The 17,381-nt window shown below is 36.1% G+C and overlaps 1 protein-coding gene across 3 annotated transcripts in view; it reads right to left on the reverse strand.

The window, feature by feature from the left end:
• ARHGAP15 (Rho GTPase activating protein 15) overlaps positions 1-16,450 on the reverse strand; it is a 626,777-nt gene extending 610,327 nt beyond the window's left edge. For all 3 annotated transcript variants that reach the window (XM_036023540.1, XM_028509736.2, XM_036023541.1), the window contains exon 1: positions 16,321-16,450. The gene's annotated coding sequence lies outside the window, so the exon portion shown is untranslated. The remainder of the gene's footprint in view (positions 1-16,320) is intronic.
• Positions 16,451-17,381: the final 931 nt, after the last annotated feature.

A 17,381-nucleotide genomic window follows, 5' to 3' on the forward strand; every position in this document is an offset into this window, starting at 1 on the left:
CTGTGTGTCTTCTCTTAAAAAATCATGAGATTTTGAAAGCTGATCAAGGTATGCATGGTAACTGTCACCAAGGGCGGGTGCCTTCTACATCCTGTAAATAGAGCTAGTTCTCTCTGATCCAGTGTTCTTGCCCTTCACACTTGATTTGCATCTTGACTGTCTCTGAGCATTTGTGACTGTGATTCTTGGTGTCAGTCACCTCAAGGAGCATCGCTCCTCTGATGTGTGGGTTGGACAGACGTTCTGCTGCATGTTAGTCAATGTCATTTTTTATTTCTTGTTATTTTTAAGTCAAACTGGTAGAATTTGAAAAGAAGAACAGATCCAAAAGACTGCATTTGTACCCCTACTTTAGAATTGATCATTGAAAAATAACAGGATTTCATATATTCTTACAACTTTTTCAACATGATTTCAAATTACCAAGAGTAGGATATTCTGCTGTGCTCTTTGCTATTGCTAAGTAAGTTCCCCCTTTCCTCCTTTCTGTTCTGACCTCTGTTACTTTTTGGCAGATAATTATATCTTGGCTTCCATTATTTTCTGTTCTCTATTTGAGTTGTATATCTTTTCTGCTCCTTAAAGTCAGACACTACATTTGTTAGTGTTGTTGCTGTGTGTTGTATCTAGAACATTACTGGTCTTGGTACCTGTGTGAAATCCCCTGCCTCTAATTTCCCCAGGACTGTGAACATTTCCAACAAGTTCAGGTTTGCCACTGTATTAGAACAGGTGTGGTTCTCAGCCCCAAGTGTCACTGATCCCGATGTGTCTTTCCTACTTCTCTACATCAAAAGCTGGTAAATAGACCTAGGATAGAGCACATCACAGTCAGGGGAAGTTAGAACTGCCGCATCTCACCTTCTCCCACCTCAAGTCATACTGTACCCTAAGCTGATAATCTTTTGTTTTCCTTTCATGCTGATTCTCCACCCTGAAACTACAGCTCACATTCTTAAAGCCACACTTATAACCTTGAGTGCTCTGGACTGTAAGATACAGCTAGTTCTCCAAGGGCAGCACCAGAGCCGCTCATCTCCTGAGCATTTGGTCAGTCACTTCCCCCTGGCACACCTTGCTCTCAGTAAGCAGGTGCCCTGATACCAACTGCTTTCAGAATTAGGACTGAGGATGTGTTCACTCACCCTTTATACATCAAATCCTGACCAGGTTTTTCCAAGGAAAAGTAATAAAACAAAATAAAAAATGACTTTTATAACTAGATCAGCAAACCAGATCCTGGAACTCTCAATTCACTTTCTTATTTTTCCTTCTGGAATCATTTTGCTAAGACTCCAGCATATCTGCCTCATGAGCCATCTATGTTATCACCTCATTGCTCTAGGCAAAAGTCAGATATAAATAAAAGTGGATAGAGGAAACTTTGCTTTTTATCCCTCTTCTTGTCTCCATAGTTTTACTTTATTTTAATTTTATGTTCAGGAATCAACAGCTGCCTACCATGTTTTGAATTGCACTGTGTGATGGTTATTAATTCTTCAAAAATAAAGGGTATTTTTGGTGAGGACACATGTTAAGCTGCTCAAAGGAAAATTTCCATGTCAACCAAAAGTTGGTAAATAAGCAAGAAAGGAGTGAGAGCCTTCTTCCTTCTCCCACATATAACCATACTATACACCCCCACACAGCTGCATTGAGGAAATGAAAGCAATAGCAAGAATTGCTTTGATGAGTTTCATAGTCTTACCATAATACTTAAAATTGAAATGGAGCAAGAATATCCTGGCATAAGTTTTATTTCATAATGAGAGAAAACATGATCATCAATTGATTTAAAACAGCTTAATAAACCAATTACTATGGCTACCATTTGCACTACATTTAACCTTTTTAAAACAATTACTATATGCCACAAACTAGGAAAAATACTTTATATACATTATTTTTCTTTTTATCCTTGTGAGGAAACTCCCCATTTTATTGATGAGGAAACTCAAACTCAGAGAGATGAAGTTGCATGAAATAACATATATAATATCTAGTAAGTGGAGGAACTGAGGGTTGGGTTTTAGCTTTTCTGACTACCTACCCTGAGCTGTTAATATCTTTACTATGAAGAATAAAAAGGATTCTGGGCTAGAATTTTTGGAGAAATATGTTCTCATCATGTCCTGACACAATTCAGTTTCTCCATGTATTATTACCTTCTATTAAATCTATTAAGAGCTCCTATTTATCTCACTAGCTTGCTGAAATAATCAAGTAAAATGATGTGTGCAGACATATACCAAGATCTCCAAGATGGTGGCCTAGGTAAACACAGCTCACCGCTTCGGGCAACCACATCAAAATTACATCTAAACTATAGAACAACCAACACTCCAGCTGGCAGAAATCAGGTTGAATGGGTTCTTGCAGCCACAGAATTAAAGAAGAATCCACATCCATCCAGACTGGTAAGAGGGACAGAGATCTTGAGACAGAATGGATTGGTCCCACACCCACTTGTGAAGGAAAAATTGGGAGGGTATCTCAGGAGTCAGGAACCCAAACCTACACCAGGACCCTCAACCCAGGGTTCCTTCCAGTGCTGGTAAGATAAGTCCCCATGGCTTTTGGCTCTAAAAACAAGTGGAGATTGAGTTGGTAGAAGAAACTACTGTATTCCCAGGCAGTTCCTCTTAAAAGGCCTGCATGTGGATTTACTCAGACTCATTTCCACTGAGCTCCAGCACTGGGGAAGCAGTCTGAAAGGCACCAGTGGCATAAGGGGAGGAACTGAAGTGTCTGGCATCAGGGTAAGAGTTGGGAGTTAGCTTTCTCTAATATAGAACTGCTGGAAGAGGCCATTGGTCCTCTTCTGAGTCCTCCCCAATAAAGCCACAAAGCATGGCAGGCACCATATCTGAGACTCCAACAACCTGCCTCATACTGTTTGCCCAACCCTAGTGATTCCTAGAGACTCTGACCTACCCAACTTAAGCCCACCCAAGTGGTTAACAGTGGCTTTTCTATATGAATGACTCATCTTGCCTCATGCTTCTGATCTTCCAAAATCATCTCAAACAAGTAGAAGCAGGCCTCAGTGACCCCCATACCCTGCTATGTGGCCCGAGGCCTGGCACTAGCAGAAGTTGGCCTTGGCTCACAGCTTGGCTTCACTAGGGCACTGCCAAGCCCAGTACAAGAAGCAGCCAACTATATATCACTTTATAGCTTATGCCAAATGGCCATAGACAGAACATAAGCGGGCACCAGAGCCCTGCTGAAGTGCTCTGTGGAGTGGGTCCCTGCACAGTTGATCTTCCACAGATGGCAGAGGGTGATCGTCAGTGCTCACAGCCAGTCCTTGCAGCTGACTGGTCTGGCTAAATCCCTCCCATTGACCTGCCAACACAATCAAAGCTCAACTACAACAGGAAGGTGTACTCAACCCAAAGGAGGTGTGCACCTTGAGTACCCAGCTTTGTTGATAGGGAAGGCTGTGCCACGGACCCCACAGGATGCTTACTTATAGTAGGCCACACTACCAAGACAAGGAGTCATGGCAGTTCTACCTAACACATAGAAACAAACAGAGAAGCTGCAATGATGAGGAGTCAAAGAAACATGGCCAAAATTAAAGAACAAAGCAAAACTTCAGAAAAAGAACTAAACAAGATGGAGATAAACAATTTTTCAGATTTAGAGTTCAAAACACTGGTTATATGGGTGCTCAAGGAATTTAGCAAGTACCTCAACAGCATAGAAAGATCCAGTCAGAAATGGAGGATACACTAATTGAAATAAAGAATAATTTGCAGGGAATCAACAGTAGGGTGGATGAAGCCAAGACTCAAATGAATGGTTTGGAACATAAGGAAGCAAAAAACAACCAGTCAAAACAACAACAAGAAGAAAAGAGTCTAAGAAAATGAAGATAGTATAAGGAGCCTCTGGGAGAACTTCAAGTGTACCAGTATTACATCATAGGGGTGCCAGAAGGAGAAGAAAAAAGAGCAAGAAATCAGAAATCTATTTGAAAAAATAATGAAAGAGAACTTCCCTAATTTGATGAAGGAAATAAACATACAAGCCCAGGAAGCACAGAGAGTCTCAAACAAAATGGATGCAAAGAAGCCCACACCAAGACACATCCTAATAAAAATGCCAAAAGTTAAAGATAGAATCTTAAAAGCAGCAAGAGAAAAGCTGATAGTTACCTTCAAGGGAGTTCCAATGAGACTGTCAGCTGTTTTCTCAAAAGAAACCTTGCAGGCTAGAAGAGATTAGCAAGAAATATTCAAAGTGAGGAAAAGCAAGTACCTACAACCAAGATTTCTCTGTCCAGTAAAGCTATCATTTGGACTTCAAGAGCAGGTAAAGAACTTCCCAGACAAGAGAAAGCTAAAGTAGTACATCATAACCAAACCATTATTGTATGAAAAGTTAAAGGGGCTTAAGAAAAATATCAAAATTATGAACAATAAAATGGCAATAAATATACATCTATCAGTAATTGATTATCTAAAAAAAAAGTAAGCATACAGCAGAACAGAAACAGAATTGTAGATACAGAGAATGGTGTGATGGCTGCCAGATGGGAGAAGGGAGTGGGTGAATAGGTGAAAAGGTGAAGGAATTAAGAAGCACAGATTGGTAGTCACAGAATATTCATGTGGGTATAAACTGTAGGACAGGGAATGGAGAAGCTAAGAACTTATATGCATGATCCATGGACATGAACTAATGTATGGGCATTGCCTGAGGGAGTGGAGGTTGCTAGAAGGAGGGGGACAAAGAAAGGAAAATTAAGACAGCTGTAATAGCATAATTAATAAAATAAAATTTAAAATGTGTGAAAAATCACTTTTAAAATTCTAAATAGATATAAGTAGACAATGGACATTCTTATTTGTATTAATTAACTTGAGCCTACCCATCAAACTGAATACATGAAATAAATCTGAGCTAGACAAAATAAAACAGTATGAAAAAGAGGAGTATGGAAGCAAGTAAGACCCCTTTTCTGTAGTATAGAAAAGACTTAATGTATGACCAAATAAATAACTATGACAATGACTAAAAATGGAGAGAAAGGACTGGATTCCCCTAAAACGTGGCAATTGAATGATATATGGAATGAGTGAGTCCATAGAGGTTCCAAGATCACTTGTTTGGACAATTTGAGGAGTAGATTCAAAAGAAGAATAAGAAAGATTCTGTAGTGAGATTATAGGTTTAAGTCGAAACATATTCAGTTTGAACTGCCAATGGGACTTCATGAAAGAGGTATCAAGTAACAAATTGAAATGAGGTTCAATTTTAGAAGAAAAGCCAAGGCCAAGGATAGAAATTTAAGGATCACATTTGAGAGATCAAAAGCAAACCATAAGAATGGATAAGAATGCCAAAGGAGTCTGATGAAAAGAGAAAATAGTCTAGATCATGCCATCCATTAGAAATATGCTGTGAGTCACACATGTAATTTTAAAATATCTGGTATCCACATTAGATCAGTACAATAAAATTGGTGAAATTAATTTTAATAACATTTTATTGAATTTAATATATCACATATTTATAATTTCAGCATGTGATCAATATAAAATATCAATGAGATAATTTATATTTTCTTTATGTGTACTAAGTCTTCAAAAGCTAGGGTTTATTTTACAACGCAATTTAGATTAGTGACTATTCAAGTCCTGAATAACTATTTGTTGTTAGTTGCCACATCATAATGGTCAGCGTGGTCTAAGAAGGAATTTGAAGATTAAAAGACTGAGAGGAGACTTTGGATCCAGAAGAGACAAAGAAAAATAGATAAGATACTTTCAGTATGACAGAAAGTAAGGCAAATGTGTTCCTCAGATATTTTGTAACATGTCTACATGAAGTAATACATATAGTGAACAAGCAACACATTTTCCACAGATGGCATGGTTTAGACATCAAACAAAGTGGTATCCTTTCAGACCCTTTCAGACACTAAGGAACTTATGAAGTCCAGCATTGCTTAACTGGTGGCACTTAACAGGCTTAGAAATTGTAGCACTGCATTGTGAAAATAACATGTTTTTTGCATTATCTAGATATCCCTATAAGTCATGACACATTCAACCAAGTAACACATAAATTTGGATAGTTAGCCACTTAGTTTTATCTTCCTTATCTTTCAAATAAGATACTGACCCCTTTTGTGATTTTTGTAGATATCAAACACTAGTAGGTATGCAAAACATCTGGTACATAACATGCATTATACTTACTAGCATGACCATAGGTATGATGAGTATTAGCAAAAGTCCCATTCTAGTACTTTATTTTGATGAGTGTCTCATGTTCCTGTAAGCATCTTGAGAATAAGGAAATATTGGGAAATTTTCATAACAGGGTATACCTACCACAGTGTTGGACACATTACTGAGATAATCAGCACTCATGTTCCCTCCTAAGTTCCACTTCCTTTAAGAAAACCTTCATGATATGAGTAGGTGATACTATATAGAGGCTCAGGTTATTTGAGTTCTCAGTACATTTATCACAAAAATGAATATGGGCTTTGCAGCTAAGTTCCTAGTCCTTAACATTGTAATATGAAACTAACTTAAAGAAAGAGATAAATTAAGAGATAAATTTCCCTTGACTCAGCACCTAGTTTCCTGAGCCTTTTACCTTTCACAGATATTCTGCAAAGCTATCTTGTTTTGCCTCCCAGCTTGGCATTGCATCAGTAGAGATTAAAACAAAAAGTTCTCTAAATTTGTAGAAAACAAATCTAAAATAAACATAAAATGATTCAGCTTAATAGGTTAAAATTTTAATAGTCAGAGGTGGGTAGTGTTTTTTATCAGCTTATAACAATATATTCTAAGATACTATGTTATTTGTTCTGAGTTTCAGAAAGGCTCCATAGCATATAATGCACAGGTGGCAAACACAAGGCCAATGGGCCAAATCAGGCCCTCCATCTTGTTTCTACTTGGCAGCAGTGCCAAGCTCCTTGCCCCTAGTTAAGGAGTGGTTACATTTAGACAGTCCTAAAATTACATTTGGCCCTTTGAAGGCAACAGTGAGGCTGATGTGGTCCCCAGTGAAAATGAGTTCGACATCCCTAATGGGTCCAGGATTCTAATCTAACTTTTCATCACTGTCAGGTTACTCAAAATGTACCAGTAAAATGTAATTTGTTTGAAATATGTTTTTATCTCCTCTTCCCTTAAATTTATCCTATGTTCCATACTCAGAAGTCACAAATCTTCATATAACTTTTCCTAATCCTATAGCCACAGTCAACTTTGCATCATTCATTCTCTCACTAATCAAATATTCATTGAGTGCTTATTATATATGCCTATGATTGTTTTAGGTTCTAGGTATTCAGTTGTAAAAAAACAGACAAGGCAAATATTCTCATGGACCATTCAGTCTGTGTAAAGATAATCACTAAGAAATTTAACAAAAAATGTATCTATATAATAAATATTTATGCATATATTAAAATTTTATATAGGTATATAAATTCCCATTATAAAAAAGCTATTTAGCCCTGACTGGCATAGCTCAGTGGATTGAGCCTGGGCTGCAAACCAAAGTGTCGCAGGTTCGATTCCCAATTAGGGTACATGCCTGAGTTGCAGGCCATGACCCCCAGCAACCGCACATTGATGTTTCTCTCTCTCTCTTTCTCCCTCCATTCCCTCTCTAAAAACTAAATAAATAAAATCTTAAAAAAAAAGAATCTGTAAAGATATTAAAAAAAAAAACAAAACAGTCTTTAGAAATTAAAAAAAAAAGCTATTTAGGAAAACAAAAGCAGAGTAATGAGATACAGGGGACCTTGCAAATCATAAAAAGGAGACTGAATGTATTTGACATATAATAGAAAGTCATTTAAAGTGTTTTATTAAATGAATAATATAATTTAACTATTAAGAAGTGGCCCAGGGCCACTCTAGCCCTGGGTGATGTACCTCAGTGGATTCAGTGCAGGCCTATGAACCAAAGGGTCACTGGTTTGATTCCCAGTCAGGGTACATGGCTGGGTTGTGGGCCAGGTCCCCAGTAGAGGGGCATGTGAGAGGCAACCACACGCTGATATTCCTCTCCCTCTCTTCCTCCCTTCCCATCTCTCTAAAAATAAATAAATAAATAAATAAATAAATAAATAAAAAGAGAAGTCCATTCTACTCCATAAAGAATGAATATTGTATGAAAAGTACAAGCAGGGAAACAAGTCAGGAGAATGCTGTAGTAACAATGGTAGAAGTGGTGAGAAGTGATTGAATTTGGGATTTTCAAAAATATATTTACCCCTTGTTAAATGTCTAATTCACTCCTGTTTAAAAAATATGTTAAATAAAATCTCAGTATATACAATAAACTTTCATAAATATAAACATTTATGAACATGATCAAAATGTGTTTATGTAAATATCAACATTTTTAAATGTACAGAAAATATAATATTAAAAAGATTTTTATTAAATTTCCCCTTTTTCTGAATCTTTTTTCTTCACCAAAATTTTCAATGATTGTGAGACTTGGAGTTTTCTTAAAACAATTTTTTTTAGCTTTTATTTATTTATTTCAGAGAGGGAAGGGAGGGAGAAAGAGAGAGAGAAACATCAATGTCCGGTTGCTGGGGGCCGTGGCCTGCATCCAAGGCATGTGCCCTGACTGGGAATCGAACCTGTGATGTTTTGGTTCACAGCCTGCACTCAATCCACTGAGCTATGCCAGCCAGGGCTGAGACTTGGAGTTTTCTTATGCTCAGAATGTTCAATTGATTACAACACAGAAAAACACAATGAAGGTAAAAAAAAATCTTACTGAAAGGTTCTAGATTCTAGATTCTAGAACCTTTTAGAATCTAGAAGTTGCTACCTCCTCAGCCTTCTTGAGTTCATTCAAAATTTGCAAATCAACATTATTCCATATATTTTCTGTGACTTTTTCTAACTTGACAATAGAAAGTGGATTGGTAAGTGTGGTTTTATCTAAAATTAGGATGTCATCAAAATGTCACATTGTGGAGTATTTATCTAGCAGTTTTTTTTTTTTTGGTGAAAAGTCATTATACCAACAAACAAAATTAAAAAAAAATAATAAGAGCTACTTGTCTGAGAAAAAAAAGATAAATTTTCAATAGCCATTGCTGAGAAGAGTAAACAGGGTAATGGTCAATATTTTGCAAGCTCTGCTTATAACTGATGAATTGGATATGACTTTGGTTTTGAATAAAGGGGTGTGAGGCAAAGGATGGAATTGAGGGTGTTCTTAGTTTGCTGTACTGAAAAGACAGATGAATGGTGGTGCCATTAAAGGAGAAGGATGAAAATAGGGAAGAAGCAGGGTGGGTCAGAAGTAAGTGGGGAGTTATTGAGAGCTTAGTTTTGAACATACTCATTTTAATATCTCTGAGACATTCCGGTGGAGAAGATGAGTAGGCAATTGCTTTTATCATTTTAGTGCTGAGGTTTGGTGTTGAGATATAAATAGTATTTAAACTCATGGCACTAAATAAAATCATCTAGGAATACACTTAGAAGATAAGAGCTGAGATTGGAAAGGTAGAAATCTGAAGATTTAAGTCCAGGACATTCCAATATTTGAGTGTTGGGTGATGAGAAAGAGTGAGCAAAGGAAACAGAGGAGGAGCATCCAGTGGATTTGGAGGAAACCGGTGAAAATGAACTCACAAGTCAAAAGAAAAGAGAGGTTCAAGAGGGAAGGAGTGTTTGCTTGCATTAAATGTAACTCAGATAATGGATAATCTGAAGATGTATAAATAGCCATTGGATTTGGGAGAACAAAACCACTGGAACTCCGACATAGCATGTTCTATACTTGTTCTATGGCATTATATTTGTACATATAAATTTATATTTAAATTTGTGTGTTTGTGAAACTAAAAGGTTTTTACTGGCTAAATAGTTCATTGATTTGTTTTTTCTCCAGTAATTCCTGGCACAACACAGTGTATTTAGCTGCTCAAAATTATTTACAGAATTGAATTGAATTGGGTTGATGCCACTCAAAAGACAAAAATCAATTTAAAAATCCACAACTCTATTGTGTGTTATTGACAAGACCAGTATTTTAAAATAAGATATTCTGCCTCTTCTTTGGCATGTTGTAAATACTCCCTGTCATCAGATGAACTTTCCTACTATGTCTGAGAAGATAGAAACCACGAGGCATGTATCCCCTCACTTCCTCTCCTCACTTCATTTTATCCATATCTTATTCATCAGCACATACACTCATTCAAGTGCTCTCTTCATTTTGTTTCAGGTTAATTTACCTACTTGAGCTGGTGATTACTAGCCCATTTGTCTTCTTTATCCTCTGAGACCTTGTTGCATTTCTAAATATTTTTCTTTGCTTTTTTAAAATTTCTATTCCTTTCCTCCTCCACTTCCTTTCAGCATTCATATTTCATTCCATATTTTAGTGACTGCCTATTTCAAGCTTTATAAAAAGTGTATTTTATGTATGCTAGTCCCAATTCCTTACTTCCTGTAACATTTTATCCTAAAGCTTGAACTCCACTAATGCTTTTGATTCTTCATTACACAGTTGTGAAAAGATACATTCTTTTATCAAGAATGACATATACAACTTTAATCTTTTAAAGCAAGCTCAACCTCAATCATCATAACAGAAATATCAAATAAAACGATACTGAGATACACTTTTCCACAGATGGGCAAAACATTGAAAGGACGACTACACAGTCTGTTGGAAAGCCATTGAACTCCCCGCAGCATTCTCAGGGTCTGCTGGCAGAAGTTCAGCAGGTTACAACTGATATGAAGCCTAGTTTGATAATAACCATCCAAATTATTTTATCTCTTGGTTTTTAAATAAATCATATTTCTGAGAATTCATTCCATAGATATATTTTCAAATGTTCACAGTTACATGAAGACATTGTGTTAGCAAAAAATTGAAAACACCTGTGACACTTTTAATAAGAGACTGATGGAATGATACCTCCACACAGTGGAATACTGTGCAGCTGTAAAAATATAAGAGAATTAGACAGTTTCTTATCTTTAGTATGAAAATTTCTCCAGTGTTTTGTTAAATGAAAAAAGCAAAGCATGTACAGTGTGTTACCTTCAATATATAATAAAAGAAGATATGTATAACACACATATGTGTACACAGGAAAGGTAAAGGGTTAAAAAATGTGCTTGTCTGTTACATTAAGGTGAGGTTGAATGGATATATAAAAATAAGAATGTGAGAAAATTTTTTCTCTAAAAGTCTTATATTTAGTTTTTATTTTGATTTTGAATGACCTCAATCTATTACCTGTTCTCAAATTAAAAACAAGCAAAACATTATAGAAGTGACTTTTCTTTTTTTAAATGTAAATGTGATCTTTTTTTTTTTTTTTTTTTTTTTTTTTTTTACTTATTTTTAGAGAGGGAAGGGAGGGAGACAGAGAGAGAGAGAGAGAGAAACATCAATGTGCGGTTGCTGGGGGTTATGGCCTGCAACCCAGGCATGTGCCCTGGCTGGGAATCGAACCTGGGACACTTTGGTTCCCAGCCCACGCTCAATCCACTGAGCTACGCCAGCCAGGGCAGAAGTGACTTTAATAAAATGAAAAAAAAAAATGCTTGTCACCATGGCCTGTGTAAGAACTTAAAGCTCCCTGAGGAGTTGAGCTTACCGGAATACCTCCCTCCACAGATTGCAACTGTTTCTATAAGCCACCCTGAAGCATTTGTCACAATGAGGCATATGGAAGAAGCAACAAAATCCTGATGCTAGACAACTCACTGAGAAAGAAAATGTGGACATTCAAATAGGCATTTTCCCTGCTCAACAACCCTGTTATTCCTAGTTATAGTCTGTTCAGCTGGTTCACTCTATTAGGATCTCAAACTCTCTTTCTGTCCTTACCTTCTACCACCGTACTTCTACCTAACAGAATGAGACAACCCACTCTTCCTTTACAATTTTCTGATATTCCTCCATGTTTTTGTGCCTTGACACATTCCCTTCATGTCACTTGGAAACTTTCTTATTTCCCCAGTCCTCGCTTTGTCTGAAAACTACTCCAAAGGTTTTCTCCAAGACAATCCTGATTTTTCTGATAGGATATGATCAAATGATGCAACACCTGCAAAATTCTCTAGTTTATTGCATGTACAGAAATGTTAGATGAATTTCTCTTAACCCTAATAGAGTGTTTCTGGTATCTTTTTATCATATATAGCACATTTTATTTGTGTTACAATTATTAATATAACAGTGATACTAGATCATAAGCTTTTAGAAGACACTGTGGGGAGGTGGTTCATAAATGGAGCAGCTGGTTAAAAATATTTTGATTTCTATTTAATTGAATCACTTGTGCCATTCAAACCTACTTTTAAAATGCTACTATATTTCTTTCTTATTATAGAATTTGGACAATTTGAGTAAGTGATGATTTCTTTTAAAAATTTTTAAAAAGATTTTATTTATTTATTTTTAGAGAGGGAAGGGAGGGAGAGAGAGAGAGAGAGAGAGAGAGAGAGAGAGAGAGAGAGAAAGAGAGAGAGAGAGAGAGAGAGAGAGAGAGAGAGAGAGAAACATCAATGTGCGGTTGCTGGGGGCCATGGCCCGCAACCCAGGCATATGTCCTCACTGGGAATCGAACCTGCGATGGTTTGGTTCGCAGCCCACCCTCAATCCACTGAGCTACGCCAGCCAGGGCGAGTAAATGATGATTTTAAATGTGACTATATGTGGCTGTTTTGTAGAGTTCTGTGGCTTTTTCCTATAAATAAAGTCACCTTTCTTCTGGGGAAAACATTTTAGTTTCTGCGAGGTGGGGGCTCCTCTTTTCAGCTAAGAGTCCATGTGTTGCAAGGGCAGGTAGTTCCTTAGGACAAGAGTGGGCCTGTTACCTAGACTGATCACTCAGGGTATCTACTGGAATCAATGATGGCTCAGCTATGATCACATGACACAATTCAGTCCAATCAGATCTCAATTTGAGACCTTTTATGTGACAAAGGGAAAATACTCTTTTGCAACAGAGATTGCTGAAAGGCTCAGATGTAAAGCTAAGGCTTTCTTGTCCATTTAGTGTGAGTTTCTGCCAGAAACTGCATTTGCACAGTGAAAAATGAGCTGAAGAATAAAGAAAATAAAACCTTATAACCACATGTGGACATTTAGATCCAGCCATGCCTGACTCTGCTTTCCTTGGATTTTCAGTTGTATAAATCATTGCCTATCTCTATTGCCTAGGCTAATTTTAACTCATTTTTTATATTCTGTAATTAATAGTCAGCTACAAATTGGAATTGAGAATATTTATAAGTACATTTTAAAGTATTGTTATATGAAATTATTTTGCTGAGCAAAAAAAAATGTCTCTATGTTTCTGTTACTCAAGGAGTTAAATTTAGGATAGTAAATTATTTTTTAAATAATTTTTTATCATTGTATTTTTTCCATTACCATTTATCCTCCTTGTATCCTCTCTTCCAACTCCACCTGCCCCCCAGAAATCACCACACTGTTGTCCTTGTCCATGAGTCCTTTTTTGTTTTTGCTCAATCCCTGTGTCTCCTAACCCCCGACCCTCAGAGCTGTCAGCTTGCTCTCTACCTATGAGCCTGTCTATATTTTGCTTGTTAATTTAGTTTGTTCATTAAATTTCACATATGAGTAAAATCATATGGTTTTTGTCATTCTCTCACTGGCTTATTTCACTTAGCATATTTTCCAGGTCCATCTATTTTTTTCAAACATATAAAGCAATTGATTATGTTAAATATTTTCTAAGGTTGTGGAAATACCAAAAGTGTCTGAAGATATAATGCTAGTAATTTTCATCTACTATTAGAAATGTGAATATCTGTTCAGGAATATCTTAGAGCAATGGACACATCTGTTTGATGATCCCTTTCTACAAGACGGTGTCAGAATTCTAGGCTTAAATACCAAAAGCAGAGCCAACGAGTTAATAAAATGCATTTTCCATAATAAAATATACCTCTCTATTTGTCTCACTTGAGACCGATGTCCTCAACATTTGTCTGTTCTTATGGATCTTGTCTGCTGAGACCTTAGTAAAATTCTACTCAGAGGAATAGAGGAGGCCTGGTTGAAAAGTTAAGAGACACAAAATTCTGTGGCCTTCTGTGAGTCTGGGCTCTTTTTATCAGATGCTCTAAATGCTTAGAAATAGGATGCACAAGTTTTAAGGACAATGGGAGTGAAATGGAAGGGGAAACCAGGGTCTATCCTTCTAGGTCCCAAGGTTGGAGCACTTAAAATTAGGGATAGAGTAGGTCACTCCAGAACAGAACAATAAAAAAGAAGAGGAGGAATATCAATGAAAACATGTTTCCTTTCTTAATATTGCTGATTGCTGGCCCCAAGTGGAAAAGCATGATATTCTTTTAATAAATCAGCTTTGAAATAACTCTCCAAATGAGATCCTCTGCACCATTTTTGTTTCACCAAAGTTTGTTTCTTATTTATTAACTTAAAAGGTATAAAGGTATGTCAACCTACAGCAACTCATTTGGAATTGCTTTTTAAGATTTGGTCTGTACAATCAAGAGAGAATGAATGCATTACTGTTTTTCCAAGCAATTCTGAGCACAGCTTCCTTTATGTGTCTATAAGCCCCACTTTTTGTTCTTTATAAATCCATATTAATATATGTTTAATTGTCTTAATTGTACATGTACTCCATACAATGTTTTTATGTTAATTTAACTGTTTCTGCAAGAAACAATTGTTTTACAGAGAATTTGGCTTTTAAAATATTACATACTTTAAAAAACTATACTAAACTTTTTTCAGTATCAAATGCTTATGTGGATATTCATTTTTTCTAATGTGTGAGTACTTCATATGCTTATTCATGTGATACTCTTTTATAATAAAATGCAATAAAGTAATAACATATCAATGCAAACTATCTGAATTACACAGCTTCTGTAGATACAGAGGTTCAGAACCACAATATTGAAGACAGATTTAAATAGTGTTTTCCATTGTGAGGTAATGCAACAAATTAAAAAGCTAATCAGTATATCAAAGCAAATACACATTACCAGAATTTTCTTACATCGTAACAATAAAGAATGTATTGAACACCAGGACTTAATCTCTATTTTTATGATCATTTTAAGTTAACAAGTAGCTAGCTTCAGTATTGACAACTGAAGAGGCCTTAAAATGGAGACCATTAGTATGCCTAAAAATTTCCTGCTAAATTGACTATATCAAAATACATTTACAAGTGTCTTTCAAAAGAAGACAGTAAAATAAAAGAAAATTGTTTCCACTTATCAACCCTGTAACCATTTTTAATAACACAAAAAATTGGTGTTGTGGGGGCCATCACTTCCCCCATCCAGCAGCACAATAAAAATAATATTAGGAAAGAGTGGATCATATCTTGAGCTTTTATTAAAATTCTTTCAAAAATCTAGTCAGATTTATTTTATGTATTTGTTTCTGTGATTAGCAATCCTTTTATATTTTCTGTACATATGTTACAGCACACAAACGTATCAAAGCTAGAAATCAATATTAAAAAAGTTATTGTCACTTTATGATTAAGAAAACTTTTTCATTTCTAGAGTTTTTATTTTGGAAAATCTCAAGGATGGAAAATTATATAATTACATAAATAACAGAACTATTTCTCTAATTTGCCTCTTTTCCCAGAAGTAACCTCCCATGAGGCCAGCTGTGACTTCTGTTTTAAACACACGATTTTGCACATGAATAAAACTTGCCCTTGTTCTACTTTAGATCTTAAGTAAAATCTAGAAAAAAATGTATTTAAATATCATGATAGACAGCTTTATATTGCATTTTAAATGTTCTTGTGTTTTAATAGCTATTTAATAGCCTACAGTACACCCTTTCAAGGGTTTCCAGTGCTAAATTTAATACCACACTTTACGATGGGTATCTTTCTCATTGCAATCCAGATGTTATTTCTTATTGTTAGAAAATACCTTTTTTACCTTTTGTTCTCTGGATCTCAAATAGTACATATTTCTATAAAACAATCAGTTAAAGATGCAAATTTTCACATGTTCTCTAGTAATTTCTAAAAGTGCCTTTCAAACTAAAACTAAACCTTACTTTGTCTTTAATATTTTAATGTAACATTTGAGCAAATTGTCCTAGTATAATATATCAGTAAAGAAGTTGAGAATTGACAGCTGCAAATATGAATATTCTTTCCTACACCAGAGGAAACAAACTGATGTTTCAATCACAGGTGAAAACATTACATTTTTATAGAATTGTTTATAAGCCAACACCAAAGTTTAGGATAATCTGTTAAGTGTTTTCAAATTTAAATTTCATGTTCGATATAGAGTTAAAACTCACCTTTTCTCTGTGATACTGGTTATTGAAACTGCCATCAACTTCTAACTGTTAATGACTCTTTCAACAAAAACGGAAAACAGTGAAGTCACATGTCGTAAGAGTGGGCCTATGCTGGATGCTGCTTAATTTCAGTACTGAAGAAAAAAAAAGAAAAGGAGGGGTTGGGTGTGAGCTCAAAAACTTTTAAATAAAACCACTTCCTGCATAGCTACGGTTAACCACACACATCACATCATTACTTGATTTGATGAAATTGCCTTGTATAGTCACCAATATTGCTATTTTTCAATGAGATTTTCAATTTGCAGACAATAGACATTTCTATAGGTATGATCAATTTTGATTTAATGGGGGAAATATGTGGTTAAAAATTTAGTAGGGGGAGGAGCAGCCTGCTAAGCACTGAGGAAACTTCCTCTTTCTTTGCCTTCTAGCAAGGGCGTAAAACCTAAGTCTCTACTACCCTCAGTTGGCCCAAACATGTTCACATGCTGTCAGGAGGCCTGCCCATTGACTTGGGAAGCCAAGAAGCCACCTCCAATTCACAAACATGGTGTTTCTGTCTCATGCATGATGGACCCACAAAGAGGTACCCCAGTTGGTAAGTTCTTGTGGTCTTGGACAGGTAGCATTAGAACTTCAGAGAACATAATCCAGGGCCATGCTGCCATCTGGAGGTAAGGAAGGTACCCATCTAGCACATGTGGTTCTGTGTGGTTCTGGCTGTGGCTCTCACATTGGTGTGTCCTCTCTGGCAGTTTCCTAAGCAGTCTGAAATCTTCTGAAGAGCTTTTGGTCTAACCAAATGATTCTTTGTGTGGCCTGACTTAAGAAGAAAAATAAAATAAAGGATCCAAAGGGCATCATTTTTGACATGCTGTTATTTGCCCATCTATGTCAAATTCAACCAATTCAAGACATATCTTTTATTTTTTGGAGGGGGTCTCAACAATAATTATAGGCTATGCATGTTCACTGAACCACGGAGTTCAAGATATAAGCTCCTGGATGTCCAGTCTTTGCTTGTTTTATGAGATTTGCAAGATATTCACAAAAGCAAA

The sequence above is a fragment of the Phyllostomus discolor genome, chromosome 4 (genome assembly GCF_004126475.2).
Source record: "Phyllostomus discolor isolate MPI-MPIP mPhyDis1 chromosome 4, mPhyDis1.pri.v3, whole genome shotgun sequence".
Lineage (NCBI taxonomy): Eukaryota > Metazoa > Chordata > Mammalia > Chiroptera > Phyllostomidae > Phyllostomus > Phyllostomus discolor.